This window comes from Felis catus, chromosome B4, assembly GCF_018350175.1.
Source record: "Felis catus isolate Fca126 chromosome B4, F.catus_Fca126_mat1.0, whole genome shotgun sequence".
NCBI classification, from domain to species: domain Eukaryota; kingdom Metazoa; phylum Chordata; class Mammalia; order Carnivora; family Felidae; genus Felis; species Felis catus.
Window position 1 is genome coordinate 47,924,397 of NC_058374.1, and position 15,453 is coordinate 47,939,849.

The window sequence follows — 15,453 nt, forward strand, 5'->3', positions numbered from 1 at the left end:
TGGACTGACAGGAATAATTCTCAGTAGGTTCATCCCACCGTTTATCTCTAAAATGATCTAAAAAAACTCTGGCTAATTCCAGGACCTTATTGCACCTCTCCCCAACCTCTGCCTCAGTTGCACAAATGCAGATTTATCAACAAACTAGATTCTCCACCATGGTGACTGAAAGATCGTTCATACATTTCAGAGTTAACCTTGAATTTTATGTCGAAATCAAAGCATCTTTGTAAATAGTGCAGAAGACAAAGGAGAGATTGAGAAGGTGAATAACCATGGTCCTATTCATTCCACAAAGCCCAGTGCAGTGAAGGTGACTGGGGGATAGAGATGAAAAAGCCCCCAAGGGATTTGTCCCAAAAGCCAGCGTAAGAAAAATGCTACAAACAAAGGGAGAATAAAAATAGTATGTGAACCAACAACTTGGGAGAGCTTATTTCTAGCTGGGAAGATCAAGCAAGACATCATGGGTGAACCAGCCATTGAGATGGACTTGAGGAATGGACGGCATTGACACGGAATTTGGAGGAAAGGAGAAAAGCATAATCAGCAATGAGTAAGAGCTTTTTGAAAAAATACCCCTTATTGAACACAATGTAAAATAAAGATCAAACAGGTGAGACACTAAGAAATGGGCGTATTTTCATCCTATCGGCCTAGAGTTAGCATGAAAAGATACTCTCAACCATTCAACTCGGGTAGAATTCACCCAAAGCATCAAGACATGCTTGGATGGCAAAGAAATGGAAACATTAAAGGCATAAATATGTCAACTTTATCCTCAATACACATTCATTTTCATCATCATCTTTATCGACAACCAGCATTTTTCTGAGCACTGCCCAAGTGCAGAAAGCATTCTGCTAAGCACTGAGGACATAAAGTGACATAAGGCATGAATCTTGTTCTCATAGAAAACTGACAAATTAATCAACAAATGAAAGTGATTTCTCTTCCATATGCAGGCTCCAAGAAAATCCATTCAGTGTTTTTTCTCCAAAAATCCAAGGGATCAACATTATCCTACCCAAGAAAGACCTTCTGCATCTGAGCACCCACAGGTAGCACCCAGGGGAGGATTTCTTCTGTAGTCCTTCTTCCTATGTGAGCTGAAGGAAAAACCAGGACACAGACGTAAAGAGAACCAGGTAAGGACTGAAATTGTTCCCTTTCCCCCTTTAAGCCCGGAAACAGTCCCGGAATTTCTAACAAGGCGATAGAAAGGAGAGCCATAAACCCTGAAGGTACCAATTCTGGCTCCTGATAAAGCTGACCAGCAAAACAAATACAAGGGAAAAGGCTACAGCGTCTTAATGATTTGGATGCTTCGCTTACACACAGCCAACAAAGGCTGATCTAAAAATTCAGATCGGTGTGCACACTTCTTGGGTCTCTCCTAAACACTTAGTGCCTCACTCCTCAGCACATCCCACCAAACCCCAGTGACAGTCCAAGCCACACTGATGACCTTTCTCTCCAATCTCCCATCACTATTAGCTGATGTTCAAAAAAAAAAAAAAGAAGCAGGGTTTTTACTCTCTTATGGTTTGTCTTTTTTTTAATTTTTTTTTTAACATTTATTCATTTTTGATAGAGAGAGAGTGTGAGCGGGGGAGGGGCAGAGAGAGAGGGAGACACAGAATCCGAAGCGGGCTCCAGGCTCCGAGCTGTCAGCACAGAGCCCGACGCGGGACTCGAACTCACAAACCATGAGATCATGACCTGAGCCGAAGTCCGACGCTTAACCGACTGAGCCACCCCAGTGCCCCGTTATGGTTTGCCTTTTTAAAGGAACACAGATCCATAAATCTGCTCTTTTCTTACCTCTACATTTAGGTTCACATTTATTTTTAAATGGGCAGGGAGGGAGCCAAAAAGGAAGGATGTGAGAAAACTATTAACTCAGCTGGCCTAATAATCAGTGATTAAAGTTACAGTCAGAGAAGAACGGAGCACAATACCTCCTACCCTCTTCCTCCTCTTCATGCCCTTAATATTCTACTTCAGGCACTGAGAGGGAGGGTAACGTGGCTAGTGAATTCCAACCAGCACTAAGATAATTGTACCATTCACACCCCTCACCAGTCAATCAGGGTCTGCTCATCCAGCCTCATTTATTAATAGTTTCCCTACACTTACACTGTTATAAAGGAATGCAATGAGGCTTTCTCTCTGAAACGAGAAATGGGGCACCGTCAATAAAGACTAAGTGGAAGGAAGGATGTTTGCAGAACCAGGGGCCGCACACCTTATTTCACAGCCACCCCTGTTTCAAGGGTGTCGAGGAAAGCAGCTCCTTGACTTCTCTAACTTTCCACGCCAGGCCTATGTCAACGTTGAGAGCGCTCGGGAATAAGCACAGCCCTGCTCCTAATTCAACACCAGTTCCACCCCTTGTGTGCACTCTGCGCACTAAGTCCCCTCGTATTCCAACCACTTCCTGGGCCTCTGGCTCGGGGACCCTCTGCCCATCACGTAACTGTTTAACAGCAATAGGGTCTCACTCTACCTGTTAAAACGCTAGGACCGCAGGACATTTAGAGAGACCAGGTGCCTTGTCAATCACCTTGCCCCCTGGTTCACAAGCACAGCCGCACTTTAGAATCCCCCCTGGGGCGTATTTTTAAATGACCTCTGCTTGAATCCCTTGTGGAGAGATTTAATTTAACTGTTTGGAGTACGGCCTGGGCACGGAGGTCACTGTTGTTATGCTGTTGTTGGGCTTTTTCTATTTGTCTTTGGTGAAGCTCTCCAGGTGACTTTATTATTGAGTTGGGATTAAGGAGCGCTGCATAGCCTGTCTCACAGATTCAGAAATGGGAAAATCAAGGCCCAGAGGCAATGGCTCGCACACAGTCACCGAGTGCAACAACACGCACAAAAAGAGAGAGAAGCTTCTGACTCTCAAGACCACCACTGCCTCCACCACCATGTAGACAGCGACTGGATACCCTGCAAAAACTTAACATTTCTAAAGACACATCAAGCAGCACCGTGAAGGGCTCTGAAGATGTGTGGATGAGCAAATGCCCAGCAGTGGCTGACTTAAGAGACATGCATTCCAGAGGGGCCAGTGGGGCAGGGCAGTGAACGGGAAAGAAGTGAGAAGAGAGTCAGTGGACGTGGCCCTCCCCCACGGCTGTGTCTTTCAACTTTGGAGCTATTTGCACAGCTTTAAAATGGTGGTTGTAGAGGTCAGACCATCTTCAAGGTATTAGTATTAGAATTAAGTCTTGTTAGTATTAACATTCTTGTCCCATGTCTCTCTCTCTCTCTCTCTCTCTCTCTCTCTCTCTCTCTCTCTCTCACACACACACACACACACACACACACACACACATTACTGTACCTAAACTGCACTGATACATTTAATGCATTTCAGGTTATTTTTTACTATTGTATTTGGTAGGTAAGTCACTATACACGTATGCCCACACACACACAAGTCAGGCGTGTACGGGTGCCTGGGGTGTGCACATATTGGGATGCACACGGAACACAATGATTTCTAACCCAAAGACACCAGCAACTGTGGAAGCTGAGTGACCAGACTGCTTCAGAACACGCACGCATTTTTCACAGAGGACAATTAGCTTTTGAGAAAAGGATAAAAGACATCACCTCAGCTTTGGGTTTCTTCTGAGCCTCTCTTCTCCCCTCCCTTAACAACGTAGTGCTCTTATCCCACCGTCGGTTTTAAGTCCCACTTCTCAGAAAGAAACAAGACCTCTGATTTCCTAAGAAATTCTAACCAGCGGAAGCCCTGGCAGCGTCCATATAAAGATTAAACTGGACATTTCTTTCTACAGAAGGAAATGAACAGTCTTGGTGAGGCGGTGAACAAAAAGACATGGAGCGTGGCGTGTGTAGAGCATTGTCTGGTTTTCAGGAGTCAAGTGAGTTAATTAGTCAAAACCTTAAATTATCCTAATCTAGGAAGCTCTCTTCTTCGGACGTCCCCCTCCCCGTAGGGCTGGACTCCAGGCAGGGTCGAAACCTGTCCTTCCGTTGCCTTCCACGTCTGCCACTCCCGCAGGCCCAGCCTGGCTTGCTCCCCTCTCCCCTCTCCTGTCCCTCTGGTCACACAGCCTCCGCTGCCCAGCCCCTCAAGTTGCCCTGGAACATTAGTCCCTCAAGTCAGCCAGTGGTGCCATTTGTTCATCCACACACCTTGAGACTCACACTGCTCTCTTTATACGGAGTGGATCTTAGGGTTACGGGAGGGGTGGTGGGAGGGGGGATGGGCTAAATGGGTAAGGGGCACTAAGGAATCTACTCCTGAAACCTTTGTTGCACTATACGCTAATTTGGATGTAAATTTAAAAAAATAAAAAATAAAACAAGTTACTAAAAAAAAGGCTTCAAGCTGAGCTTCGGCTTCTTTTGCTAATGAAATGAGTATGAACCACAAGACACAGAAAACTGGTGGAAGTGGGGGTGGGGCAAAGGGCAGAAGGACAGGCAGCAGAAAAAGATGCAAATAAAATTCAGGGTAACGTGCGTCTCAAATCCATCCGCCCCTGTTAAGCACCCCTGCTACAGGTCCCTCAAGTGGTGGCTGAAAGTGCCTTTGCGTCACCTCCACGCCTGGGCATCTCCATGAAGAATGCTTCTAAAACACCAGGCCACCTAAAAAGGCTACCAAAAAGCATGCGGTAAATTCCCTGGGAATAACTGAGCCCCTCGTCCATCACTCCCCTTTGCCATTAAAGAAAGCAGCTAGCGTCTGAGTGGCGTGGCAACTCTCTACCTCTCTACTTTAGAAACACATGGGGCTAGGCTGGTCCTTCATTTCGAGTAGCTTGGCCTGGGCTAGGATCCAGCTCTCTCCTTGGCTACAAACCAACTAACAGCTGTCCCTTTCTTTATAATGGCCATCAACAAAGTTAGTTGCAATCCAGTGGCCTAACATGAAAATGGTATCATTTGCTCCAAAGGCAAGCCTAATAAACAGGGCTAGGATTCATTAACTGTAGAATCACTAAAGCAGAAATTAGAGCCTCTGGCCTTTCCTTTCAAGAAGTCCCTGACTTTATTCTCTGGCCTCATCGTTTGGAGGCTGAAATTCCTAATCAATGAACCAGCACATTCCTGTGTTGCTCTTCTCCCCAAGTTCAGGGACGCAAGGAGGAGCAGAAGGCTTAGGGCTTTTATACCAATTTACCTCTCCATCTGCTCTCCATCCTCCTACAATGGCCATTCTCTCCTTCTCTTACATTTTATTTTTAAAAATAAAAACACAGTTTAAAGGTCAACACCTCATTTTCCCAGGCTTCCTTCCTTCTAGATCTTACCTAAGTATATGATGATCTCTTTACACATGTCTCCCCCATTCAATCATAAACTACTGAACGGTACAAACCAGAGCTAATTCTTTCCTATAACACAGTTTTTGACAAATACTGGTTCTTAACAAATGTCTGTTGGATAACTGAGTAGAGCAAATGACATAAAAATAGATGCAGTTAAAAGAAGAGTGTGTGAAAGAAAAGAGACGAGGAGACATTAGTAAGTAGATAAACACTATCTAGAGGAGAAGAACATAAAAAGAAAGAGAAGAATCAATTATAAGAAGGGCCAGAATAAGAATACACAGAGAATGAAAGGGGAAGAAGCAAAAAGATGCACAAGAAAGACGGTGAAGAGTGACCGAAGAGGGGAGATGGGTGAACTTGGATACACGGATTGCTCTTGGATCTTTTCTTCTTTAAGAACAAAGCAGAAATTCTAAAAGTTCCAAGAAGGGAATATGTATGTGGAGCCGCCAGTGTTAACCATGATGTAGAATTAGGTTCAGGAATGAGACAGACCCCGGATGCATGGCCCGGGCAACTGTGGCATCACTGGAGAGTGTTAGGAGTGTGAAATCTCAGGCCCCACCCCAGACCTAGTGAATCAGAACGTAGGCTTTAACAAGATCCCCAGGTGATTCCTATAAACAAAAAAGTTTGAGACGCGCTGATGTAGACATCTGACATCCACAGGTAACCCCAATGGTGTGGTGCACAAAGCATTGCCAGTAAGCAGCTACACAACCTTGAGCAAATCACTTCATGTCCCTGGATTTCCGCTTCTTCACCTGTGAAATGAGAAGGTCAGAGCAAATGCATTCTGAACAGTCGCAGAGCTCTGATCTTCTTGATCTCCTCCAATAGCATAACTTCAAATCGTTCCTATACCCACCAGAACAAACAACAAACAGCATTATTTACTAATTAATATTTCACTTCCTCTCTCCACGCATTCACTTGGTATTTTTTCAAGTATCTGTTATGTGCCAGGCACTGTGTTAAGAACAAATGTGTTAAGAACAAACATCCCTCCCTGTCCTCAAGGAGCTCCCAAACTTGTCAGGGAAACAAAGCATCGAAACAAAATTGGGATAAAGTGTGCTGATCATCATGAACGAGCACTGGCGATGCACAGCAGGCAGGGCAAACGTTCTGCTTGGGGCAGTCACGGAGGATTTCAACAAAGGGCCAACATAGGCACCACGTCCCTTCCCTGCCAGCCTCAGCTGCAAGCACTAAAAAGTGAAGAGACAAAAATAAGGTGGTTGGAGAGCGTCAAGGAACCGACCAAAGGCTCCTGAACACTCCTCTCTGGGTTCACAAAATGCCAAGACCACCGCACAAGAGATTTTGTGTAGTGGCCGCAGATAATGCCATCCATAGCCACAGGTGCCCCCTAGAAACCCACCTCCTCTGACTTACGCCTTTTCCCTCGTTCCGACTACATTTGGTTCTTCTAGCATCTGCGTCCCTCTGAAAGGCAGTATCAATTCAACCACTAATGTACTCTCCCTAGAGACTTCTTCTGTGGTTTCAAAGAGGGGATGCACTTTAATAAATGTGAACAATTCATTAGACCAGCAACTCCTTTGATCTCTATGTATTTATAGAGACGACACTGGTATCCGACTGCATGCACAGTAGCAGAGACTGAAAATGTAATTTACTGAAAGGAGGAAATTTCTAGAATTCCTAAGGAGGCTGGAGAATGGCAGTGGTGAAAAGGAACCTCACTTGCCAGCTTATCCGCTCCTGACCCCCAACAAGTTACATGAGATGAGTGGCTTTGCCAGCCCTAGCCTTCCTGATTAAGGAGAGAAGGCTGTCGCTCAGAACAACAGTTTGCCAACCTTTAGAACGGTGAGTTCCACCCTGGCTTCCTTGCTGGTCCTGACTTCTACAGGCTGATTTGTTGCTACGGTCTCTTCCCACACAACCTGTCCTCTCCCCTGCCTCCTAGATTTCCTACTCCATAAATATTCATTACATTTGCTTTCACTTGTTAGCAGTGGTGGACACATCAGCTTCATCTTCATCTTGCTGACCGAGAAAATAGGGGGGAAACCCCTGCATCCTGGGTTCATCGTCTTCATGGAGGAGAAGGGAGAATGTTTTACAAGGCAATGATGATGTGGCCAAGGGCTGGATCAGCCCAGTCCGTTTTTTCTCCCTGTCCAGCACCACTCATCACTCCCCCCCAACCAATTTCAGTCCATGTGTCCACCTCCCAGGCACCCATGGCCCTCCCCACACAAGGCTGGTGCATATACATGAAGGTCACACAAGATGGTGGAGGTTCTGAAGCCATCTTTCTGGAGGTGAAGCAGGAATACAAAATCAAGGTACCTGCTGTTCACTCCTTCACCAGAGGAAGTCGCTCTTCTCGCTCAGCCTTAAAAAGAAAGGCACTTGATGTGCAAAGTAGTGACTAGAGAAATTTTTTTTCTTCCTCCTCCTTTCCCTTCATTTTACCTCCTTACTTAGTCTCTGCCTCTCTCTGCACCTACCCCTGCCATAAATTACACATATACGGTGGCAAAGAAAGACTCTTCAGACAGAGACAGGCTTCCTAGGAATGGAACAGAGAGTGGAAATTACACAATCCAGGGGCACACCCTGCTCCTCTCTTTGCATGTTAACAGGTATCTCTAGGCGGCCATATCGCTCTGTGTTCACAGGTCCGTCATGCTTTGCTACACCTGAAACATAGAGATAGAAGGCAACCATGTTGTTCTGCTGCCCTTCAAATCACCAATCTAAACTCCTTAACCTTGCTTCCTTGGGAAGTCTTTATTTCCCATCAGGTTTTTTTTTTTCCCCCTTAATTGCACATCACAGAGGCTCCTCAACTGAAATTAAATTGGCTCTTCCTCCCACCAGCAGCCACATTTCCTCCCCATGGAACCCACACTGTAAGGGGGGTGGCAGAAGGAGAGATGACAAAATAGAACCTAGTCAGCTCTTTGTGCCATGAAAGAAAAAAAAAAAAAAAAAAAAAAGAGGACGGTGGCCTGGAGCAGCCCAGAGCCCCACGGAGTCACGGCCTCACCAAGACTGCTCATGAGGACGGGAAAAGCCTGCCTCATCAGGGTTCCAAATGGCTTTGGACATGGGGAGGTACAGACCACCTGTGGTGATTCCACCTGGAATCCTCCCTAAGCCACTACCAGTTGGAATGTCTCCCCTTCTCTTTGTATCTTTCCTACCCTGGAGTCCTCCTCTTCCTCAGCACCCTCCCCTTTTAATCTCTTGTCCTTCGCCTAGTTTTAGGGCCAACCCATGATGGCCTAGAACCTGGCTTACTCCCATTAGCATTCTGGGAGAATGTGGCTGAGACTCTGTCAAAAGCTCTGCCGTCAACCTGGTCACCAACCAACATGACGAAGGACCTAGTCACCGTAGAGCCCTGTCGCAGGCACCGGGCACGCAAAAGGGGCATATGCCCTACGGACACCCACCTCGCCTTGTTCATCTGCACGTAGGAAATCATTGCACATGGAACTGCTTTTCCCACCCATACCTCTGTTCTATTTCGAAGTAAAATTAAGAATACATCCTCCCACTCGAAGGAGTAGAAGCAGATGGAGAACTAGCCCGGGTGTCTATAAGGTGAGCACACACCCGATAACCTCAGCTGTTTGTAGATATGGTGAGAACGGGGCTCAAAGTGGGATCCCACTCTCTCATTCTGATGACACCATGGTTACAGATCGCCGCTTAACGGATAAAAGCTCAAAAGAATGAAACCTGGAGGAGAGGAGTAGCGAATGTGGATTATGTCCATCCTTTCTGGACAATGAAGAAATATCTTCTGGTGTGATGTCGAGTGACAAGGATCTTCTGCTACTTCCCCCACATCCCTTTGGTATTCTGGACCATTTCAAAGTACAGTTATTAAAAATGCCAGAATAAAAAAAAAAAGATTTGGGGGTAAAATGCTTTCAAGAAGACCAGTGATGTAATGATTCTGCTACATTATTTTGAAGATCTTTATCTCAACCTGATTTCTGCATCTGGGCACTTCCCGAGTTTGGGGGTGTACCGTCAGTGGACCAACGAGGAGAGCACCAGTCACCAGCTCACCATCATGGCCCTCCAGCCTGTGGATGATCTGCTTTCCTCAGGAGTTGTCTTGGATTGCATGAGCGACTAGCTGAAGAGTCATTAGCTAAGTCTTTTCTGTTTCTCCTGCTATTTCTCCTTTCAAGCCCCTAAAAATACTGCCTCGCCACCTTCCATATGCCGTAAAAATTGATCAGAGGGGGGAGAAATAAAGTATGAATTCTCTTTTGAAGGTACAAGACTAACACATGCAAACGGCACATCTCTTTGTTTAACACAAAGACTCACGTGTCGAATTCTGCACCCCTTCCACATGCACAGCATTTCAGAAGTCTGCAAGATAGCCATTTTGCAAGAGTGTGGAAGTAACAGTTTGCTTGGAGGATGTGTGGGTATAAATAGATGTGTAGACAGAAGGAGAATTTTACAGCTCAAAAATAATAGCACATGAAAAGATATAAATTAAAAGGAGACTATTGACAGAATTCCTTCTTTCCAAGCTTAAGATTTCAGTCCTTTTAACCTGCAGCATCCTTCAATTCCAGGTGTTCTTAGACCAGCCTGATTCCCCACCTAGACCTGTCCCTCTGCAGTAGGCCTCCCGGGATCTCTGGGCCCGGTGTCCATGCTTTAGACAGCAAGTGGACTTCAGGGCAACAGCCACAGTAATCTCAATCATCATTTTCATTTTTTTAAAGGGCATTAAAAAAAAAAAAACAACCCTAGGAAGGTAGGGACAGGAGACAGAGAGGCATGGAAGTGTCAAGGGGGAAAAGCTAGCCTGAAAAAAAATTTTTTTTTTCTAGATTCCCATAAAAATCAGAGCTTTAGCCCTGGGTGAATAAAATGCTATTTAACTCAAAAATCACACAGGTCTCCCATGCATGTCTACATACATCAACCTTTATGCCATCCAACATCTTCCGTCCTTACATACATCCACCCCCAATGCCTCCTAAAAATCCAAAACCTGTTTGATGAGGAAGGAAAAGGAATAACATGGGAGATGTCCCCCTTTGTAATAAGCCCTTTTTTCCCCCCAAACCAGCATTATTTTATTATCTTGTCATCGTTTCTTCCAAAAATTCCACTTGAGGGATTTGAAGAGAGAGATAAACAAGGAATCCCTACCCCAGGTGAGACGAAAATAAAATAGAATTTGCCCTACCTTGGTTTGTAGAAGACAAACCTCTAGACGGACAGATTAAGGGAGTGAGCATGTTGGGAATGTCCAGTCTCCTCTTCTCGCTGGCATATCCATATAAGAAAGACGAAGGATAAATGAAAGGAAGATAATTTAAAATCCAATTTTGCGTGAATTTTGTTTTAATCTTGTGTCTTGAAGAGATGCAAATTCAAAGAAAAAAGACTGAATTCAGAGGTAATTCGGGATATGGAGAGCAGCTCACAATGCAGAATCCAGAGTAATTATTCCATTTGCATGTGAGGTTAGTGGCTGGGCTATTTTTTTAATGCTTCTTCTGGCAATTACGGTTTTTGATTTTTGGAGCTTTAGTGGAGGAGGCTCTGTGTAGAGAAGCTGGGGGCCGGCTCTGTCCCTCCGTGGAGCATGGTCATTCCCAAAGCGTCCCCTTCCTAAGGGGGAAAAAGAGGCGGTCAGGGTTTGATTCGAGCGTCCCCGGAGGGTGAGAAAAATGCATCCCGAAAAAGATATCAATTCGTTTGAAGGAAAAGGGGGAGGAAACCCCGCATTTCCCACAGAGTGCACACGAGAGGAATTGAAAACAGCTGGCACCGGTCTATAAATAATTCAGAAAAGGTCTGGCTATACCATTCCTGGGACAGGCATGGATGAGAGGTGGGAAAGCCAACCTGAATGGAAGAGGAGAGAGGGAGGGAGGGAGCAAAGGAGGGAAGTGGTAAGGAAGGAGGAAGGGAGGGAGAAGCGGCACCACAGAGCAACACACACTCACACTCACACGCAGAAACACAATCCCCACTTAACTCGCCAGCAAGTGCGGCCCCCAGCCCCATCTGCAGTGCTGCTGACATGTCTGTCTCGCTCTCCCCATCGCCTCCAGCAGCAGCGCCTCCTCCCACCCCGGGATTGTGCTGAATGGGTTCTGATTGTGCACTGGGTGCACACTGGGCATTTCTTGGAAGGGGCACACTGACACGCGCGCACACACACACGCCCCCGACGCGCACGCGCCCCCGCGCGCGCACTCACACTCACCCCCGCGCACACTCACCCCCGCGCACACTCACGCCGCCGCCGCGCTGATGTGCAGCGCACGGGGCTTCACCTGCAACGTGTCGATTGGACGGATGGTCGCGGCGCGTGGCTCCGGCCCGGGGCACCGATGCCCAACCTCTCTGCTCGGTAAGGGGATGAACCCTCCCCAAAGACCAGAGAGAGCCCTACCCCTTCACCCTAAAAAAAAAAAAAAAAAAAAAAAAAAAATCTTTTTTTTTTTTTTTTTTAAACCACGTCCAAATTAGCAAGTGCCGGGTTCTGCTGGATTTAAGAGCTTCACCTAACACCAGGTTAGTTAACGGTTCACCGCTTCGACCCTTTATCTTCCTGACACCCCCAAACCCCAACACTGAGACATGAGATTCCAAAGCGAATATTTACGTACCGACTCGGAGCGCCTCAGCGATTGCAGAATCTCCGGAGAGGGGTGGCGGGGGGCAGGAGATTGAGGGTTTTCCTTCCCTGCAAAGCAGGATTGATAATCCGTGTCGGGGGTTTTGAAGTTCACGACTCTTCTTGGCCAACCAAAAGAAAATGCATTCGGACGCCAGCACTTCTGGATTGTGGTCATCAAAAATCACCCTGACGAACACTTTCGATAGGAGCAAAGCCCCGAGATTTCCTAGAGGTGAAGAAGCCGAAGGAAGTGGTTTTTGAAAAGGGGTGGGGGGACCTTCCTTTCTCAAAAAAAAAGGGGGGGGTGGAGAGGCAGGAGCCCAGATTCCAGTTGGTGATGATCGGAGCCGGGGGAGGGGAAGCGGGCGGGGGCAGGCTGTGCAAGTCAACCGCGCGGCAGCGGGAGAGGAAGGGGAGGAGGGGGAGGAGGGGGAGAGTAAGAAAAATGGGTATTAATCACCGGGGACGGGGGCTGGGCGGGAGAGCACAGGTTGCCTGGTCTGGATTTGGGTCTCACACCCAAAAACGTGCCCCCCCCCCCCCCCCCCGCCCATACACACCTACCTCACACACACTGGCTCTGGTGGGGGGAGAAACCCACGAAGCCAGGGAAGATGTTTCTGCTCCCAGGCTGTGTGTGTGCGCCCGCGTGTCCTCTTTCTCCACGCCCCCCACCCCACCCCACCCCCAAACCCCTGCACCCCCTCACTCCTATTGCTAAGACTCCGGCGGAGGCAGCCTTCCACGTCACGTGCTGGGGGAAGTGGGGTAGGTAGGGGGAAAAGGCTTAACCCGAGTCCGTGGCGCCTCCTGCCGGCCGCAGTGGGGCACAGCAATGAGAAAGGGCTGCTAAGGGGTGTGGGGAGCGAGACAGTGCCCCCGGTGGGCGGCCGCACTCGGCTGCAAAAAGCGTCTCAAAGGCGGAGCTGCAGTTTGAAATTTAAGACCCTTGCTCTCTTTTCCACAAATCAGCCTTGGCTTCCTACGGGCAGGCCGTGTGCAGGACGCAGTTTAAAGCCGGTTCTTGCCTTCAAGGAGCTTAAGATCTATTTTGAGCACACGAGGCTGACGGGAAAACAATGGGAAACAAAGAAAGGCAAATGTAATAAATTAAGGTCTAAATTGTGTAGTACAGACTGTATGTGTGCTTTGCTGACGACTAGCAAAGGTTCAAGGTGTTTGGCATTTTTTTTTTTTAATTAAAATAGACCCTGCTATTTAAAGACATTGAGATGATGATGGGATAGGGGAATGATCCTTAAATTAAACTAGATAGCATGGCATTTACAAACCCACCCTCTTGTAAAAGGTAAACATCCATTCGTTTCTCTCCCTCTTAAACTGCTTTCTGTTTTAATAGCATTCCTCACTACCTGTAGTATTGTTTATTTTTAATATTAATATCATCGTGTATGCATCATTTTTATCCTGATCCGTTGTCTCTTCAGAGATCCAGAATATTATAGTGATGGAACGTTTTCATACTGGTTATATCATGAGCTTCTCACCAACGTTCCTGAGAAGCAGCCATATAAAACACACAGGCAATAATCCTGTGTAAAGTGGCGACACCTGGTCATTTGGAGCTTTGATCTGTGAGGAAGCCATCAGATCTGTCCCGCGGCCCTATAGACCAGGAGGTAGTCATAATATATCTGAACTAATTCATGGTTCCTAGTTTCTGTTAGGCTTCCTTCATTGTTGCATCTGAGATTTTTTAAGGCACTCACAAACACATAAGTATTATATGAAAACACAAATACTGAAATTATTCTCTCTCAGTAATGGTATTGCTGCTCTTCTAAGACAGGGTAGGGTTGATCTTCCAACTCTTTGGAGAACTACAGAACCACTCCAGAGGTGCTGTGCCCCTTGAGACACAACAGCCACCCCAAGCCCCTCTATGTGCAGGTGTCTAGGTGTTAGAACATAGATTCCAGGGCCCCATAGATTCCAGAGAGCAAGGGCCCCATGGGAGTCTCCTGAAACCCTTCTTGAGTCTCCCGGGAATGCCAGTACCTTCAGAATAATATCCAAACTCATTCAAGGGTTGACCTTTAACCTTGTTAAAAAAAAAATCTCAGAGCCCACCTTCCCCTTCCTACCCCAAACCCCTTCCACCAAAACTGGGTCATTCTTTTCTATTTTCTTTTCTTCCCTTTCTGGACCCAGTAATTCCATTCCAGTCTGTTCACTTTTGCAAGTACAGAGGGAAGGATGAACTCTCCGAGCCCCCTCTCCCTAATTAAGTCCACCCTCTCCTTTAGTTTCTAGCTCAAGTCCCACCTCATCTGAGGATATTTTCAGTCAACCAAGCATTCCTAAATTGATTTCTGTAACAACTGCAGGACTTTTAAAATGAAGTATGACACCTTACCACCATTCCCCTGCCTCCCACCCCCTGCACTGGGAAATGTGTAGAGGAATTTGTATGGTACTGGCGCGTATGATGCACCCACTGGAGATACTACACACACCAAAAGGGTCGTCTGGTCCTGCGTCCTGAAGAACTGGCCCAAAAGGAAAATAATACTTCCATAAGCTATTTATGTTGAACCATATGAAACTACTAGTAATCTGTCATATGAAACTGCCAGCCATATGAAATAACCATTATTGACCTCTAATAAAAAGGCCATTTCACAAAGCTAAACTTAAAATTGTATACTTCTGTAAATCTCCTGCCCTTTCCAATTACTTAACTACTTAAGGAGATAGACCGGCATAAATGTTATCCATGTGTTTCCAGCACCTGACTGTTGGTTAGCAACCTCAGGAGTTCACCTGGTGAAATTCTAAATTGGTTCCTGGACACAGAGAGCAAGGAAAGACTGAAGAAAGAGACAGACTACTCCAGATTGGTCTTAATAAGCAAGACAACTTACCTACCTCGTCTTGGGCAGCCACAAGATGAGTGGATCTCAACAGTGGGCAGCTCTTAAGAGTCTATATAGAGGCCATAATGGGGTTCAGTCATGTACGCAGTTCAGCTGGTCTCAACCCATTACTCTCTAAGCTGTATCCTTGAAGTGGCTCCTAGCGCGAGAACCAGTGGGTAGAATGTACATTCCAAGGACAGGGAAGGGGGGTGAGGAGTTTCCAATTGCTCAGTCCAGCTTGTGGGTCAACTGGCAGTCACATCCTCTCAATGACCTCCTCTAACAGTGGCACAATCCCAGACATGAGGCCTCAGTAATTTTTTTTTTTTAATGATGATTAGAAACCACTTTCCCAAGTAGTTTTGCTAACTCTGGAAGAGCTAATTCTAGGAACCATGCAGCTTTTGAGTGGAAGGCGGCATCTCTTCACCATGGTGTTCTTTGCCTACTGTCCATTCAATGGAAGACCTCTCTCCTTATTTCCTAGACTCGCTGTCACTTCCCTGCACTTCTCATGAACAACCTTCGCCTCCAAGGACCACAAGCCTTGCAATAAAACTGTTTTCAAGAATCACCCAGATTCATAAATTTGGAACACCTTTTCTCA

General features: G+C 46.5%; 1 protein-coding gene across 2 annotated transcripts in view; it reads right to left on the minus strand.

Moving 5' to 3' along the window:
• Nucleotides 1-12,642, minus strand: part of GRIN2B (glutamate ionotropic receptor NMDA type subunit 2B) — a 422,286-nt gene extending 409,644 nt beyond the window's left edge. Inside the window, exons 1-3 of one of the 2 annotated variants that reach the window (XM_019834554.3) lie at nt 12,532-12,642; nt 11,957-12,193; nt 10,522-10,949 (exon numbers count right to left, since the gene is read on the minus strand). The gene's annotated coding sequence lies outside the window, so the exon portion shown is untranslated. Of the gene's footprint in view, nt 1-10,521; nt 10,950-11,620; nt 11,709-11,956; nt 12,194-12,531 lie in introns of those variants that run through there. The other variant, XM_019834555.2, reaches the window with a different exon arrangement.
• Between the last annotated feature and the right edge of the window lie 2,811 nt (nt 12,643-15,453).